Source organism: Cydia amplana, chromosome 12 (genome assembly GCF_948474715.1).
Source record: "Cydia amplana chromosome 12, ilCydAmpl1.1, whole genome shotgun sequence".
Lineage (NCBI taxonomy): Eukaryota > Metazoa > Arthropoda > Insecta > Lepidoptera > Tortricidae > Cydia > Cydia amplana.
In genome coordinates this window covers 657,919-676,541 of record NC_086080.1, presented here as the reverse complement: position 1 = coordinate 676,541, position 18,623 = coordinate 657,919, and the positions used below count along the sequence as shown (strand labels likewise).

General features: G+C 36.7%; 1 protein-coding gene and 1 long non-coding RNA gene across 5 annotated transcripts in view; both read left to right on the top strand.

Moving 5' to 3' along the window:
• The window catches only part of LOC134652869 (uncharacterized), a 224,572-nt gene that overhangs the window by 80,051 nt on the left and 125,898 nt on the right, over positions 1 to 18,623 (top strand). The window contains exon 1 of one of the 4 annotated variants that reach the window (XR_010097216.1): positions 12,218 to 12,230. The exons of 2 other annotated variants lie outside the window; for them this stretch is intronic. This is a non-coding gene — a long non-coding RNA (uncharacterized LOC134652869). Of the gene's footprint in view, positions 1 to 12,217; positions 12,231 to 14,607; positions 14,635 to 18,623 lie in introns of those variants that run through there. One more of the 4 variants, XR_010097213.1, reaches the window with a different exon arrangement.
• LOC134652830 (5-hydroxytryptamine receptor) overlaps positions 1 to 18,623 on the top strand; it is a 124,923-nt gene that overhangs the window by 71,436 nt on the left and 34,864 nt on the right. The window lies entirely within an intron of this gene.

Here is an 18,623-nt window from a genome sequence, read left to right as displayed (position 1 = left end):
TGTCATCATCCCTATAATCTATACTTTATATTGAATAGGTTGGTGTAGTGTACCTCAATAATCGTGTAGGTGTATAATGGCGTGTACCTGTTTTATGCTAAGTATGTCGAACTTTCACAATCCTAATTAGTACCTATAATCAGCTTGTAGAAAACGACGTGTCAGAAGCGTCGGCACGGGCCCATCAGACCGTTCTAGCGCGAGTCGTCGTTTAAAGCAGGGATCGGATACCGGTATTTTTTTGTATGGGAACGAAAACGGTATTTTTTCGTTCTTTGCTACTTATTACATTTCTAATTGGGCAATCTAATAATACGAAGTCGTTACCTAAAAACACAACTGAGTTCTACATTTCGAGTATAAAATAATTATAAAAATATGATTATTTCTAAGTTTTTGCAAAAAACCGGTTCCGATCCCTGGTTTAAAGTCTCGTTCAGAGCTTACGTAGTAGGGGCCTTTCAGTGAAATATTATTAATGCACTTTCCAGGTGGTTTGTTATTTAAAGCTCTCTTTTAAAGTAGTCGTTGTCGTCGGTAGCCGCACTATTAATAACCGTAGCTTTGAACAAACAAGTTCATAAAATGCAAATTTATTTAAAATTATCTGTTAACTCTCGTTTTATGCAAAACCACAGTCTTGATACAAATGACTCGGCGACGGCCATACTTAGTGCACCGTCCAGGAAATTGCAAAGTAGAAAATTAAAAATTGCAATTATTGTTGTTGTTTCATTTCAAACCCACATTAAATACCTAATACCAAAAAAAAGCTAAGTATTTCAAATAAAAACAATAATCCGACTCCAATTCTTAAAAACCTACTTCCTTCACTTCATCTTTTGGATTATTTAATGGTAAAAAAATGTTAAGTCACCCGCGATACAAAAATTAATCGATTGACTCATTCACCGAAATCAGTTCAGTAGTTTTACGCTATAGTGGATAAGGACAGTGATCTATTCGCCACTATCAATGAAGGCTAGGCTTAGGTCGATCCTGATTAAGCAATTACACTTTAATCACACTTTCCTGGCAGACACGAGTATTTGAGAAAACATAACAATGAGAAATCTATTATGGATATAAGTTAGACATAGATATGAATAGATAATATTTCTAAGTGCAAGCAAGGCACCTAAATGACTCAATTCTAATTGCACCTCACGCGCACCAATCAGCGCGAGCAATGGTCCAAGTAGTATCAAAACAAAATGAACAAATTGTTAAAGCCGAACCGGCCACCTAGTAGAAACTAGAATTCTGAAATTTATGGCTTGAAAAAGTCTGGTTTTGTGCATGTATATTTTATACAAGTAATGGATGCATTGTCTCCGCGGTATCTCTGCCAAGTTTTTGCTCGTGTATTAAAATGCATGGCCAATAATTTAGGCTTGGCTTACCACGAACGCGAAGCGCTTGCAAAATGTTTTATTTGTGAAAATTTTCAGTGGCTTCAGGCTGTCATCGTGTTATTTAAAATAACGCAAACATACAGTGCAGATGCCACATAATGCACTTAATATGACGTAAGGGATTTTAGACAAGCCTTTTATCTGTGCGAATAAATTTGTTTTTTAGTAAGTACCTTTAACGATCCTATTAGGTAGGTACCTATGTTTTCACGGTAAACACTAATGATGACGAGTTCTTTTTTTTATAAAATTCATCGCTGTATTGTAGAGATGTTGTATATTTTACTTGTGAATGAGTGGAAAGTAAATTTCCAATCATGCACAAAGTAGTCCTTGTAGATCTTAGTAAGTCCTTGAGAATAAGCAGTTTACCAAGAGTAATATTATAAACTAGAAGTTCTCACTGTAACTTGGTGTTGTACAAGGAACATTCAAGCATAAATTTATCTTTCTGCTTATATAATTATACTATGCACATTCTTACTGGTTTCCAGTAAGAATGTTCAGATTCAAATATCCTCAATTGATATACTTAAAATTAAACAGTGATCGCACAAGGCAGCTTGTTGAAATGCCAACTCGCAATGTCCTCATTTTACATTTTCAGTACAATTTCTATATTTGAATATCTCGGTGCTTGGCAGGATACAAATGTCGACTTTTGTTTGAGCTTCTTCGAGCTATGAAGTAAGCTATGTTGTCCGCTGAGTATTAAGTCATTAGTCATTAGCAAACTTCAATTGGTCTAGTGTACCTTGGTAAGCGTTACAGTAGCGGAGGTGTTGCTAAAGTATGAAGTGCTTGTGGTTCTATAGATACGAGTATATATCATTCTCAAAATTATTTTGCTTCCGTAGTCACTCCAATGTGTCTAGTGGTTTACTTTATAATGTAAGATTATTTAAACATGTTTTTTATATTTTTAAGCGGCGGTACGAAAAATTCGCGCCAATAAAGTATAGTTGTTTTCCGTGTTTGAAAATCCTTATGGGTTTAAGAAAGTAATATTACGTCATCATCATCATCCTCGCGTTGTTCCGGTATTTTGCCACGGACGCCACAGCTTATGGGAGCCTAGGGATACTTTGGCAACTAATCCCAAGAATTAAGAAATAAAAGAATAAAAAAGAGAAGAATTTGAAGAAAGTAACATTACATCCCATAAATAAATACAAGTGGTAGCGGATCCCAAACCGCTCGTTTCGCAGCCACAATCTTCACTCGATAAAATCCGGTGTTCTTTGCATTTTCTGTCTCGTATTTCAGTGTTTGCTTGCAGGTCATTTTGTGTCGCTCGTTAGCTGCAGTTTTGCCGTGCACGTGTCTTAAACCGTCTTTAGGGAGATCGTGTGGAATTGTTTTTATTAATGTTACCTACACCCTCGCGTTTTGAGCATTTTGGATTTCATTTTAAAAACGTGAGTTTAAGAAACACGAGCAAGTAAGTAGTTGTAGCTTTGCTCATCAGCATGCTATAAAACTGTATTCAACGAGGACATGATGCGGAATATGTTACCTTATTTTTGATCTTGATTCTAAAGAGCGGATATGACGGTTTTGTTTAAAAAGTGTAGTATATATCCGAATGTAATCTTTGGTCTAAACTATATTTAAGGAAAAAAGTGCTACACCTGTGTTTTTAACCTTTATTTTAGAAAGCATTTTACATTTTATTTTTAAAACGTGTATTTTTCAAGTACAAGCCCGGTACTTTAAATTGTGTTTAGATAACCTGTGCTTCTAAACTTTATTTTTGTGAGGATATTTAGATTTCTGTAAATAACATTGGTTTCTATACAAGTAAATAAGTACAAGTAGTATAGGTTTTGCTCGACGTGCTTTAAGTAAAAGCACCATGCGGGGTTATTTTTATTCCTAAATTTTAATTGACATTTGCAAGTCCCACCAAGTTACTTATCGTTGCACAGTGTGGCTCCAGATTTGCTTCACAAATATTAACTGCGGTGTGGATGCACCTTTATGAGTTGCTGTTAGTGTATTTAGGTTTTAGGCTGCAGCTTAATGAGATTGGCGCGGCAAATCGGGTTAGTGGCGAGCACGAAATTTTACACAGACTTTTGGGGAAAAAGAAAATTCGACACTATTAAAAAAATATAAACTTGGGGTTTCTTTCTAGACTGGTTGGAGAAAACAACAGGGAGCCAAGTGACAACTTGTTTAAAGAAAACGACAGTTGAAACGACAATTGATTGTATCTTTCAGTCCGTTAAGGTAAACATTTTATAGTGTTTGATATGCTCATACCCAAATAGAAGACACCCTGCTGTCATCGCTACTGACAATGACTCGAGAAAAGCATCTAAATTTACACTATACTGAAAGTTTCATTGTTTTGACACTTTACACGTGCGTCCAGTTCAGTCCACGACTCAGTTCCGTGACTCTGCGTACAATTTACCTTTCGTAAACTTCTGCGCTGGTAGCAAATACTCGTAGGTATAGTGCGAAATAAAATAGTAGAATTTAAATAAAATGGAACTAAAAAAAATCATACTAAATTCAGGCTCGTTTGCTGATTATCACATTAAACAAAATGTTGTCATTAAGGTTTACAATCCGGATTCGGAATGTATGAAATTATCCGGATCTGGATCCGGATCCGCGGATCTTCCCATACATTTCGGATCCGTCGTGCAAACCCTAGTTGTCATGTTTAAGCATTTTACGCATTTACGCAAGAGTAAAGTATGATTTTACGTCCAAAATGTGACAGTTACTTAGGAAGTGGCGCCCTCCATAATTTTCTACAATTATTTCTTGTCGGACTAGAAGGCGGCTTCGATACTGTAGGTTAGGTAATCAAGCTAGTTGTCATTAGTAATGCAAGTTCATGGTTAAACTATAATAATTCCGCTCACACTAAAGTCTCAATCACTATAAATTCAAAATTAATTTCATTAGCAAAGTCTTCTAAGTATCATGACGTAATAGTCAAGTTTGATCGTTAAACCACGAACGTGACCTTTCGCGGCCCTGATCGTTAACAATGCACCGAGGTTGCATTGTTTCAGCTATCTATTATGTCTATAGAGTGCTTTCTCGCGTGTAAACGGGGAGACATTTTAATGATATGTGGAGCTATAAAGCAAAAGGTACCTACTGCCCCGGTTATCTAGATGGTCACAACTCCCTTATTCATAAGATAAGATAAGATAAAAGATAGTTTATTCAAGTAGGCATAATTACAATGCTCTTATGAACGACAAATAAAGCTAGGTAGACCGGCTCCAACCCTACACCTCTGCCCCGAGAGATTTAAGTCCCCCCTCAATTGGAGGAGGGTATCCCAATATGGGACCGGCAACAAACTCGGCGGGACACATGTTTAAAAAAAAATACATCTTATAATTAACATGCATTACGAGAAAATAAGTAAAAAAATTTTTTTTAAATAAATTACTATAGAATTCATGCAATTATACACATAAGGTGTAATACAATTTGTATGGAATCATACAAATACGTAGCTCTTTCAGAAGACATATCAAATTCTTACAAAAGGAAGAGAAAATAAAGTTATTAAAATAAATGGGAAAACAATAAATCTGATTGATTGTTATGAATTACCAACATAACATATTTGATGTGCATAAAACTTAACAACCTGTTACAAACCTCTGTTAACTTTTTTATCTTACTAACAAACGTAAATGTCAAAATTATGGATAAGGACAAACGATTATCGACAGTCAGATTTGAATTACTTTATAAGGAATGATAAAAAGTTCAATTGAAATCAAGTTACATAAACTAGGGCATATGAACGCCACAAAAACGATACTCTATTTGGAAATATTATGGTCAATTTTCCGGAATGGTTCTAGTATTACAGTATATCAATTTAGAGAGATGGTGGGAAAAAACACAAATCAAAATATTTAATGAACTAATTTGATTTGATCCCAAAATCTGTTAAGCAATCTTTTATATAAACAATAACAGAATTAAACACAAAACCTATCATCAAAATAGGTTAAAATAATCTGTATCCGTCAGCGTTGCGAATCCGCCCGATCAAAGCAGTCCCTCCGGGCCCCCGTTCTTGATTCTGCCAATTTGTGAACAATTAAATGGAGTGCCTCTATCCAAAACCTTATAAAACAGTAACGCCATAAATTTCACCCACCTCTCCGGACATACGATATTCTTGTTTAAACACTGTTCCGAAACTCAGTGTCAAAGCATCGGACGTCAACTCAATTCCACGCGATGGTACAACCTTTTGGTTCTGAAATAGTGCTTCTTCTATGGTTACGCTTAAAACCAAAACGGCATATGTAAATACAGATTTAACGTACATACGACGCTCCAGTTTTGAAGTGACAGGTAAATACAATAAGTAAGCCTCCATTTTGAGTGACGACAATCATTTGTTGGCTCCATTGTATTTGTTTGTAGGACTTTGATTTTTAACTGCGTTTCAACGACGTTTGGAAAGAAATGGACCGGGAATTTACACGTGGAAACATTGTTATAATTTGGTTTATTTTTAGGAGGTTACAAAATTAGAAACAAACAGAACTTCCGAGCGCGGGAAGTGAAGGTATCCTTACGATGTCAATATAAGTTCAGTCAGTATAAATATTAAATATATTAAAAACGGGTCACTCACGTATTTTGAGTCAAAAACGCTCGACATCTTTCGGACATGTGACGGACCGTCAACGCAAGCTCTTGATGACACTCTTCGGTAAGTACGGAGTGAAACATGTCAAGCGTTTTCGACTTAAAATACGTGAGTGACCCGTTTTTAATATATTCTATGTCTCACGGAGGTTTTGTTATTAAAATCAGCATCAACATTAGCGGATCTTATAGCTTAACAAAAAATGATACGAGTATGGCTCTGTATAAAGAACAATTAGACTGTAACAGATACATTTGAATACGACCAGTAAAGATATCGGTATTTGAAACAACAACAGATTCCAGGGTGGCAGATTTTTTAATATTTCGCTACCTACTAATTGATGTTAATAAAAAATATATCCTGTGGAGAAAACAAGGGCTCTTTAGGGTGAATTCAATCAATCGCATCAAAAAGCTAATTTAAAACATCATCTTCATCAGATAATCCGCAGGCGCGCGACATGTTTTGGAGAGCCTAGTCCCCATTTTCAAATACTAACAGTGCATGAGCAATGGTCACGGTAGCCGCACGCACCGGAAAATTGGCTCAGTGTTAGTATGACTCGCGACAGTTTAAATTCAATCATCATCATCTTTGTCATCTTGAGCGCTGGTGGCCTAGCGGTAAGAGCGTGCGACTTGCAATCCGGAGTTCGCGGGTTCATACACTTCAAACCCCGGCTCGTACCAATGAGTTTTTCGGAACTTATGTACGAAATATCATTTGATATTTACTATTCGCTTTTCGGTGAAGGAAAACATCGTAAGGAAACCAGACTAATCCCAATAAGGGCCTAGTTTACCCTTCTGGGTTGGAAGGTCAGATGGCAGTCGCTGTCGTAAAAACGCCCACGCTAATTCCTAGGATTAGTTGCCAAGCGGATCCCAGGCTCCCATGAGCCGTGGCAAAATACCGGAACAACGCGAGGAAGATGATGATATAGGTACCGTTGTCATAGTGTCCCGACTGATGTTCAAGTTTGACAATGCTACCAAAGTTTTTGACACCAAATTGGATAAAATTGTCAATTTAAATAAGTAAAACACAAAAAGGAAGTACGAGTCCCTAGCAACGTCGCATAACAACATGTTATTTTTCGACGTTAATTTACATCATTACAGCCTCGACATTTGAAACGACGCGATCACTCGAGCCGAGTCCAAGTGTCACGTTTGTTTCGCCCGCCTCCGATGCTGACTCGGTTTAAAATTCATGAACCGAAAGTTTCACTTCAAATTGTTTTTGCATTCTCTTTTGAAATTCATGAAGTAGAATTTCCACCTGAAATGCTTTAGTTTTCGCCTTGATTACGATGAAATTTAATGTAACGTTATGTATGAGATTAGAGTGAATATTTAAATTTTTCTACCTACCGCTTTTATTGATTACAAATATGTATTACAATTTTATTTCTAGAAGCTCCAAATATTTTACACGCATTAGCAAAAAAATAAATGAAATTTATTTGCTAAAACGCGATTCAGATTTAACAATTTGTTACGGTTTTGACCTTATTTTGACCTTGGAGATCGCTCACGCCAATTTCTGCATGCGAAATGAAGTGAAAGTCGTGCGTCAGATACGCGCCAATCACCAAGAAGTTCGTCAAAGTCGTATCAAAACCAATTCAAAACCGTAACACGTAGCTAAGTTTGTGGAATATAATTATTTTAACATTTATTTCTAGGTTTCTACGAACAAATTATAAATTGTAATTTTGTGGGAACTTTAAGGATTTTACTAATAGGGGTATCGAATTTAATTCAATTCCAGCTATTCGTTGAGCCAGTATTTGGGAGATGTCTGATATAAGCCGACTAGCTTCTGTCCGCGACTTCGTCTGTGTGAGATGATGAGGATGATGATGATTAATAAAAACTATCTTATGTCCTTCCCCTGGCCTCAAAATCTACACCAGATTTCATCTAAATCAGTTCAGCGGTTTAAGCGTGAAGAGGTAATAGACAGACCGACTAAGTAACTTTCGTGTTTATTATTAAAAGGGATTGTGTACACACATGGGATACGGAAATTCAAATTCCTGGCTCAATCCAGCAACGAGTCATTTTTCCTTCCAAATCCATCATAAAGATGTGTGTATAGGCTGCGGTAGAGCTATTAATCTATTCTTTCATGACGTAATTTGATATCTCGAGTCACTTGATCATAATTAATCAATGTATGATGAAGGGAGCCGCGGTGTGGAAAAAATCCGGGTGTCACGGTGGACACGTGACAACATTGTCACGGTTCGTGTTGATGAAAAAAGGATGAATAAAGTGTCTAAGTAGAAGTGAAGTTTAGTGTCTGTTAACAGAAGTTGGTGTAAGTTCCATTTGAATTTTGATATAAATTCCATTTAGGCACACAAATGGGTACTTTAAAAACTAGGGGGAAGTCCCCTAGTGGCGTAAATATTTCTGGAACAATTTGCGGACACTAATGCGGTGCGTGAAAATGTAGTGTCACAGAAAGCACAAAACCTTAACAAACCGTAAAATTTGAACGCCACTTATGATCCAAATTGCATCAAAGACGATCCTATTTCGTAAACCACTTGCGACTCAAACTCCAAACTACATAATGAAGTGTCTATTCCCATTGTCAGATCTAGGGCTCGACTAAACTAGTTCAAACTTGCAGTGTCGAGAGCAATATGACTTGCTCGAGTGGGGCTTGCAGCAATACAAAGAGGTGTTTAATAGATAAGTAACTGTAATAGACAGTAAGAAAATAAAATACTAATCTCAATTATCAAACTCAGGAACTTTAGCTTCCTAGGCAGGAGGAGTACCGAGTGGACGAGGTGTAAAAACACTGAAATTAGAAGGCTCCATGTCAGTAGTTTCTTCTTGACATCCATCCACTGCAATATAATCCGGAATTGTTTTTTAAGAGTGACTGACGTTGTAATGGATATATTACCGCTGTTATACAGGGTTTAGCGCAAATGACTCATATCTTTCACGTCTAAAGATTGTCCCTACGTCAGTTCATTTTGGAGTAGCTATAACATAAACATTTTTGTTTGACATTTTTAAGATGATTAAAACACTAATTTGTTTAGAAATGTATTTTTTTTTAATTAAATTAACCAAAAGAGACTTGGAAGAAGAAACTGCCAAAGGGACCATCATTAGACACGAGAAGTATAGGCAAGTACCTAAACATCATATTTACTTTACGTCTAATAAGAGGCACGTTATCCAAACTATCTATTAGCCTACTATAAATAATACAGTTTTGTTGACAGACATATTTGTCACGGGAAGATGGATGGCTCAACCTTAAAAGCGTCGGCAATACGTACTCAGACGTATTATGTCAGTGTTATCACTATCTTAAGGGTGATTTATATCTATTCACGAGCTTTTTATTTGACATGCAATGTGTATATGGTAGATACAAATAAAATGTTCTCTCTACACCCTTATAAAACGCTCGCCCGCACTGAGTCACATCTTGTCCAACAGGTTTTGATTTTATATTGATACAACCTTGAAGATCGCTTACGCTGATTGGTGCTTGCGAAATGAAGTGAAAGTTGTGCGTGAGATGCGCGCCAATCGCCAAGTCGATCGTCAAGGTCGTATCAAAACCAGTTCATAACTGTAACAAGTTTGTAAATCAGAATCGGGCTCCTGGTGTGACAGAGCTAAATATTCAACACAAACGCAAAGCTTCTTTAATCAGATTCATTGCCCCATTCAAAAGAAAAACATGCTTAATAAAACAAAAGAGACTGCATCAATGTCGGCTTCGTGCGAATGAATCCCCCCTCCCTACCCCCCTCCTTCCACATTACGCTTGATTTACACCTCCCACGCCACGGCTGTCTTGAATGTGAAATATTGACGCCAAAATTGCTGTGACGTGTACAATGGCGACCATTTTTTAGACGATGAAAGGAAGAAATTTTGGGTAATTTTGCAAGGAGTGACAGTTTGTCACTGAGATTTTTATGGTTTCTGAAAGATGCCTAAAGGTACCGTTCGGATTCTGACTTTACAAGCATTAGTGTAGTTAATGCGGCTTGACATTGCTACCGACTTAAGGCAAATGCAGTCGGCAGTAATATCGCACTGCAATACTGCTGCAGTAATGGTACCGACTGCAGTATAAATGTTTGGATAAAGGGTCATTTTATCCAAATATTTTTAGTTAATTAGAAGTTCCGTACAGTACTTAATGCAGTCGACAGCATTACTGAGGCCAAGCGTATGCTGAGACGTAGGCGACGCAGTTCCACGCAGCACACGGCAGAGCATATTTTGTAATCGTCCTTTAGTAGCTACGCACGCTGCGGAACAAAGACGTTCCATACTTTACAACAATCTGCTATACTACGATATGTGGAACTGCGTCGCCTGCGTCTCAGCATACGCAGCCCGAAGTTTTCCAGCGCGACATAACTGCAGACTGCATTACTACAGCAAATATCAAACATCCTGGCAGCATCATTGACTTAATTAACTGTAGGTATTTTTTTACCATCAGATGACACGCCATTCGGCATCAAAGCCATTTCTCGGTTAGACGGCTAATTACCTTCAAGGATTCATTTAGTTGATCAATTGATCAACTATTGTACCAAACCCCCGACAGATGGAAATTAATTAAATACCAGTCAGTGTATGGGAAGGAAGTCACGTCTGAACGCGGAGTAAGCAAACCCGTCCCGTTTCCAATAAAAGGTGTACTGAGAAATACAAACTTAATTAAATTTACTATTTGTACCATAAACATACATATAATCACGCCACGGTATATAGGCAGAGACCACGGATTTCCACTTGCTACGATCCTGACATAACTCTTTCGCTTGCGTAACTTTCATAACACCCCTCATACACGCTCGCCGGTTTAGGGTGCTCTTGACTATCCACCATCCATCCAGCCAGGGAAATCTTGAAGAAAGGTATCTTAAAAGGAGTTTGTAAAGTCACTTGCAATAATATGTAACACAACGAAGGCCGCAAAAATAACTAACTTGATCTTATACGTAGAGCCATTTAGAGCGTGTCACATATTTTTGCGGCCTTTGAAGAGTAACATATTATTGCAGGTGACTGTACTTACCTTTTTTATACAGATAGGGGATAACATAAAAAAAAAACTACGCATTGTACTTATATTCTACGTAAAAAATACCTGGAGAACACAAGGAATCTTCGTAGCGTTTATCTTTATCACTCATCGATGTTTACGGCCTAAATTGAAATTAAAAACTTAAATGCCTTAAATGGCTTTTAAACCATTATCTTGGTTTTATAACCCTTTACTAATAAATGCACATTACTTTGTGCAATAACGGTGTTATTATAGCGCAAGTGCGATAACGACTATAACCTTTATAGCTTATCACGCCTTAGGCAACTAGCTCTTCCACAGCTTAGCGTCCAGAGAGGACAACAACACTTTTACTATAGTAGAAACTATAAAACTATTCTGTGCGTGCTCATATAATTTAATAGTAGCTCTGAGATGGCTATTTTAATCAATAGCGATAAATTTTATTACATGCAAACTTCATGTATACCTATAAATAAAACATAGGTAAGTAATTAAATAACTACCTAACCTATAAAACTTAAAACCTAAATCTAAAAATAAATAAAACCAATCTTAAAATAACTAATTAAAAACTATTCCACTGCGGCATGGTGCCGTAGATGCTGGCAGCATTTCCTCGCTGTATCGCAATACTTATTCCTCGTGCGAGGAAGCTGCCAGCTTTACGATCACCGTGGCGTCTGCTAATACCCGTTGGAAACGTTTATAAAGTTTTAAGTCATAATGTATTGTTTATCATATTATCATTAGTCATAAAACTGAAACCGTTAACATTTCAGGATTTTCGTTAGGTTATCCTATAGATAGGTTAGGTTAGGTTTGTTTTATGACAACCCTGAAAAGTGACGCGTTTCTGAACCAAATGAATTTTGACTAACGTAAATGCGGGCAAACAATACATTATGGCTTAAAACTATGTGGGAAACAATAGAGACCCGTTTAATCAATTATAAATCTAGTAAGAATCTTGTTTGTTCTATTTTGCCAATATTATAAACATAAAAGTTTATAATACCTACTTCAAACTACTTAGTTACAATTTTCTTTCACGTTACAACAACTGTGTAACTAGTTTTGGATGGGCACCACAGGTTATAAAAAAAAATGTTATTTATTGTTGTGTTGTTTTTATGTTATAATAATCTAAAATAACATACGGCATAGTGATAATACAACTCACACTACTAAGGAAATAAGTGTCCGTAAAGTATATGAGTGCTATATATTTACGGGGTTTTAGATAGGCATACGAAATAACCTAGAACCTTTATGTTAGTACTCTAAAAGGCTTGCAAGGAGTTATAATTATCCTTGTGATCGGTGGAGTAGTAAGATTTTTTATTTAAAATTTAACTGAATTTTACAAACTAATAATAATGTCACTCGATACTGTTTATACGACAACGGTTTCACTCACTTGCATTTTTTTTTAGTCGCTATTGGCTTCAGGCTCGAGTGCTCGCGGCGACTGCAACTCGTGCACTGATGATCGCGACTACTATAGCGACTAAAAATTCAAGTGAGTGAAACCGTTGTCGTATAAACAGTTTAAAATATGTCTCACGAAAGTTTAATATCGACACTCGATACCTTAACAGAGTTAACAGTTTCCACTTTTCTCTGCAGCTAGTTTGGTGACGTGAATATTTAAGTCAGGGCACGTATAGTATTCTTAAAAAACGGGTAGGCCGCGTAAACATATCGCGGAAAGCTATTAGAAGCTGTACCATGAGCTCCGTAAATGGCAGTCGATAGTGAGAAAGTTAAGGAAAATGTATGGAGAGTAAGGCCGAGTTCTGCGTAAAGTGTCATTATATGAAACTTGCTAACTATGTAAACAAACCGCCATATTTATTGATACTATCAAAAAATATGAATTTACTAGTGACTTTTGTTTACATAGTTAGCAAGTTCCATAGAGTAACACTTTAGGTCCTGCTTGTTACATTAAATTATCCATTTCGTAAAAACGCGGCGGTTTGTCTTTAGTAAACAGTCTGTTCCAACCACCACCTATAAAATATTTGATGGGGCTGTCGCTATACATGAAGTATTCATCAAAAGGACACCTCCTGTGCATATTTCCTTTGAGCATCCTTTTGTAGATCCATGATCCCTCTATTGCATAACTTTAGTAATATCTTGAGGGTATTGCTTTGTAAAAAAAGGGGTTTATCGTTTATTTAGGTATTTTAGGTTGGTAAAAAGTATTATGTATAAAGTGTTAGGTATATCCGGTCAAACTATTTTGTCAGTAGAAAAGGCGTGAAATTAAAATTTTCTATGGGACGATAATACTTCGCACCTACATTTTTGAAATTTGCCGCTTTTTTCATTGACGGGAATGGCTTAATCAATGTAAGTATTTTTGTTGTAACCGTAATGCTGGTGCAATCGTCATCACATCAATTTAAAGATTATTTGTATCTGGGGGGCACGGTAGTGCCCCCGCTAAGACGAGCAAAGCGAAGCGCAAGAGCACTACCTACCTTTTCTCGAAGCGCTTCGTCGTTTTTTTGAACCCTCTTAACTTGGGTTTGGATTATACCAGATAAACAAAACTCTCGGGATATGATGTCAATAGTGGACTTATTAAGCATAAAAAATTTCAATTGCATAGCTCTTATACTTTGGATTTTATTAATGTCTAAAAAAACCCCGATTTCGTCACTGACTCATTCACTCATTCACTCACTGTTAATCATCAAAACCTCTAGGGTACTTCCTGAAGTCCTAGGAAGCTGAAATTTGGTATGTGAGCTTCTAACTCTACAGGTCCTACCTTCACAGACTCTACATCTTAGTCAAAATATGTGGCTTGGCCGTTTCATTATTACAAGAACTATTTTATAATATTTAAAACCTTCGCGTTTTGAACACATATTAACTCACATTTATAGACGGGTCTAACGCGAAATTTTGTTGCACAAATCTCTGTTTTGACATTTTGCTGAGACTTTAGTTGGCCGCGACCATGACCAGTGAAACCTGTGTCGAAACGTCGGTATATAAAGGTAATAGAATAAATTTCGCGTTAGACCCGACTATAAATGTGAGTTAATAAGAACTATTTTATAATAAAAAATAATGAATAGTGAATACATATTTCACCTTACGCCCATGTGACGAAGCGGTCAAGCCACATATTTTGACTAAGGTGTAGAGTCTGTGAAGGTAGGGCCTGTAGAGTTAGAAGCTTGGCTCTACAAGATATCTGATAACTTTTTGTCAGTGCGAGTCTTATGGTTTCGTCTTGGCAACATTTTACATGAAAATGTTTTTGGTGGGATCATATTTTCTAAGTGTGCAGTCCCCGCTCTATAAGTACGAATAAGTACGAGTAGATCCAGTCACGTTTTCTTTAGTGTATGATATCTATTCAGTCTATAAGTACGGTCAAGGAATTTAATTTCAGTACCACCTTGTCCCAGTCACAATAGTATGAGGTCCCTAGCGACTTCTATATTGATTGTCACTGTGACAAGGTACGAAATAGTACTGAAGTTGAATTATTTCCCCCTTATTCACAAAACTTTACGGGCCTGATTTAGTTAAATTATAGTTTATGCCTTTCTTACAAATACATAAGTCAAAATGACAGATAAAGACAAAGGATTCATAGCTATTTCAGACCAGTAACACGTTTATGAATAACACCATTGGACTGTACGATTATAAAAGTTGCCATGTCACATATTACCCGCATAATTACCCTCATTCGGTGTTTAACAACCCGTAATCTTTGTGACATCTTAATGCGGCCATTTTGCTTTGCATCTCATTAGGTACAGTTGGATTAGAGAGTTTGTTTTATTATTTTACAAAAATAAAAATGGAATTATAAGGAAATGGAGGAAGGATATGATTGTAGCAGCAGTGTAAGTATAAAAATATCACCTACATTCTTAATTTATTTATTTATTATAGCTTTCATTTATTCTACAGAGAATTGTAATTTTTAAGTTATTTGTATTACTTATTTGATACATATATTTTTAAGTTTCTTTATTTTTCTACTGTAGACCCCTTCTGGGTAAAAGCCTCCTCCAGCTGTTTCCATTTGGTTTTATCTAATGCTACACTTTGCCATTCTTTGCCTGCAGTGGCAACAATCTCGTCCTGCTACCTGGCTAGCTATTCTTAATACCTACGTGTTTTGTTTTGTGATCGAAATATGTAACAAAATACTATTGATTCAAAACAGTGCAGGAAAATTGATGCGATTACGTTTTGTGTGTTTTTCAACTAAACATTTAGACAACCTGCCTCATAAAAAAAAAGTTGTGCCCAAACGGATCGTTAGTAACTAATAAATACTTAATAATAAAAACCAAATAAATAAAAAAGTCAGTACCTATAGTATCTATCATACTAGTCATTATTTAGGCCAAAAACTAAAGCTGCTGTTTTTATAGACACACCCAGCGGCAAAAGTGCATAGCTACTTTATGAATGAATATCCATAATGTGTCGATGCAATTTTGCACCTCGTTATACCTACCTAATAATTCAGTAACAATAAGCTTTAAGTTTGTATTTTTCTCAAACGGACTGTATAGTAAATCACAGTCAGATAAATTGAACATGCCCTTTGAATTATTGAACAAAACTAACTAGGTATTTTCACATTGGAAAACCACAAACACGAAAAGCCAGTATTAATATTTAAAATAATATTTTTGGCATAACTACGTTTAAAATCGTTCTGCGGTTTTGTCTGCAAAAGTTTGTGATTCAAATGAAGCTTAAATATTATATTTAAAATAACAATATATATTATATGGGACAAGAGGGACACTTCTTTTTATGGTTTGGCAATCGAGGTACCTACATTGAACTATTATTCCTAACGTATAGAACCGGCATAAAAAACCAGTATTTTGTTCTGTTATCTGTATTTTTTTTTAATGACAATACTATGTTTTAGTCCAGCAATGTATACCGTAAATTGTCATAGGTAGAAATGGTTACCGTGGTGAAATAGCAGTTAGAGTTAAGGATGACTCACGTTAGACCGGGCCGTGTCCGGGCCGGAGCATCCGGCGCTTACTTTTCTATGACAGATATGACAGACGATGACGTGATGCTTTCCATAGAAAACGAAGCGCCGGACACGGCCCGATCTAACGTGAGTCATCCTTTAGACCGAGAAAAGTCTGCAACGATTTTGATAGCATACGCAGTGCAAGCGTTATTTATAGAATAGGTATGTTTGGAAAGAGAAGAGTCGTGGAATGTATTGTACCCCATATATTCCATTACTTTTCTCTTTCCGAACAGATTCTACGTCATAATTTCATAGAAGTTTGACGTATAAAACAACACTTTCACTACGTGTGCTATCAAAATCGTTGCAGACTACCTACCGTAAAGGTGATCGCAGAATAAATTATAATAATGAAATAATTGTACACAAAATTCCGTCCACTCAGGCGATTAAAAATTTAAAATGCCCGCGGCCGGATCACCGGTTATTCGCGTTGTTCGCGAACTATGCATTCGCGAATAAAATAAATATGGCCGGCGAGCTGCGAAACGAGAGGGAGTTATCGAAACCGCAAATTATACAGGAAATGATGCGTTCATTAATTTTTAAGTCTGACCCCAGTTTTATATCGTTATATTAAGCTTCTGTACCATTATTTGAAACCTATTTAATATTTGAGAGAGCGATACTATTAACAGATGACGTAGCGGTTTACATTTAGTTGAGACCTACCGTCATACTTCCACCACCAGCTTCCGTTTCCAATTTTAATCCCCACCATCGTAATACTTTTGAAACATTAGCAGGAACAATATAATCATTAATCAAATCCAAATAAAACTAATCTTTGAATTAAGCAATAGTTACAACAGTCGTCAATAACACCCCCAAAAAATTAATGGACAGCTTTCCTTCTTTCTTATCTAAAAACGCACTAGCCGCATTTTGATAAGACATTGAAGGTCGCTCACTCTGATTGGTGTATTCGAAACGAAGCGAAAGTCGTGCGTGTGATGCGCGCAAATCACCAAGACGATTGTCAAGGTCGTATCAAAACCATTTCGAACCCATTACTAATTGTTAAATCCAAATCGGCCTCCAGAGCTCCTAGCCCCGTAAACAACATGCCCATCGCTAACGCTCCGTATCGAATGAAACGCAACTGTGACTGTCACACTAATAAGGAAGAGATAGAGATAGAGACAGCGATTTGATGGCGAAGCGCAAGCGATTGTCACTTGGGTGGCTATTAGGCCGCCTGAGATATTCCTTTCATCGATTATACCGAGTAATTTATAAGGAACAAAAGAAAACATAGAACACGTGTAAGGGCGCGATTTGTGGGAAAATGGTGGATTACAAGTAAGAGAAATGTCAAGGATTGAATCTTGGAATGAGCATTAGGGAAAGTTTTGTCGGAAATTAAATTATTGGTAAAAGCTTTTATTTCATTTTGCTTAATGATAATGATTAAATTCAATTTATTTTATTATCATATTTATAAATGAAATTTATTATTAATCAAATTCATCAGATCGTCGCCACAGGGCTATCGTCTTCATAGGCAGGGTCACTACAGTTCAGTTAAGCTGATCACAGACCATAAACTTGCAGAATATTGATTAACGTTGAAAACACCGTCTAAATGCCCGTTAATCACACTTGGACGCAATCACGGTTTACTCAATTAGCCTTAACCTAGACTAGACTAGTAATAGACTTCTTTCTCGTATTTTCCCTTTTTCTGGCGCCATTTTCCAATCGCTGGGAGTGAATCGAAACACGCTACGATTTTACATTTTAATTTAGACGAGGCATTTCACTAAAATTCTGTTACTAAATTGTATACAAGACACTATTTGTATCTCAATGTTTATAAATAAAGAAAAAGTGAAAATTATGACGTTCATTCCGTCACTTATTTTATCAAGGAAATTGACAGATACAGCGGCGGCAACAGCGATCGGACTATTCGTTCCCACCAATCGTTGTCGCTGCCGCCGTCGCCAGTCGCGTAATGTCATGGCCGAGCCGTTAAACGGCATAATCGAATCAGTAATGCGGCGTGAACGTCACTCCTCTTATCAAGGAAATTTACATATACAGCGGCGGCGTTGTTGCCGGAGCAGTAATGTCGCAACAGTAATGCAGCTGTAGTTGACATCCGATTGTCACCTTAAGTATTGTGCCATACAGCGAGGGAATCCTGCCATCTTTGATCATTGCAAGAGCCTTTTTAGATGTATTTTATAGTTCAAGCAAATCATGTCAGTAGAAATATGCAGCAAATTTGAAAAATCGCGGGTTAGCAACACTACGTTTGAATTGTTCGATAATCACCACCATACCACCATACCATACTTTAGTTTGCTTTACATTGCTACTGACATATCTAGCTTAACAGACTATAGTTTCTGGTTTAGTTATTTTAGTTATATATCTCGTTTCGAGTTTGGTTTATACATGTTGGATTATAGGTACTTACCGAACGTTATGT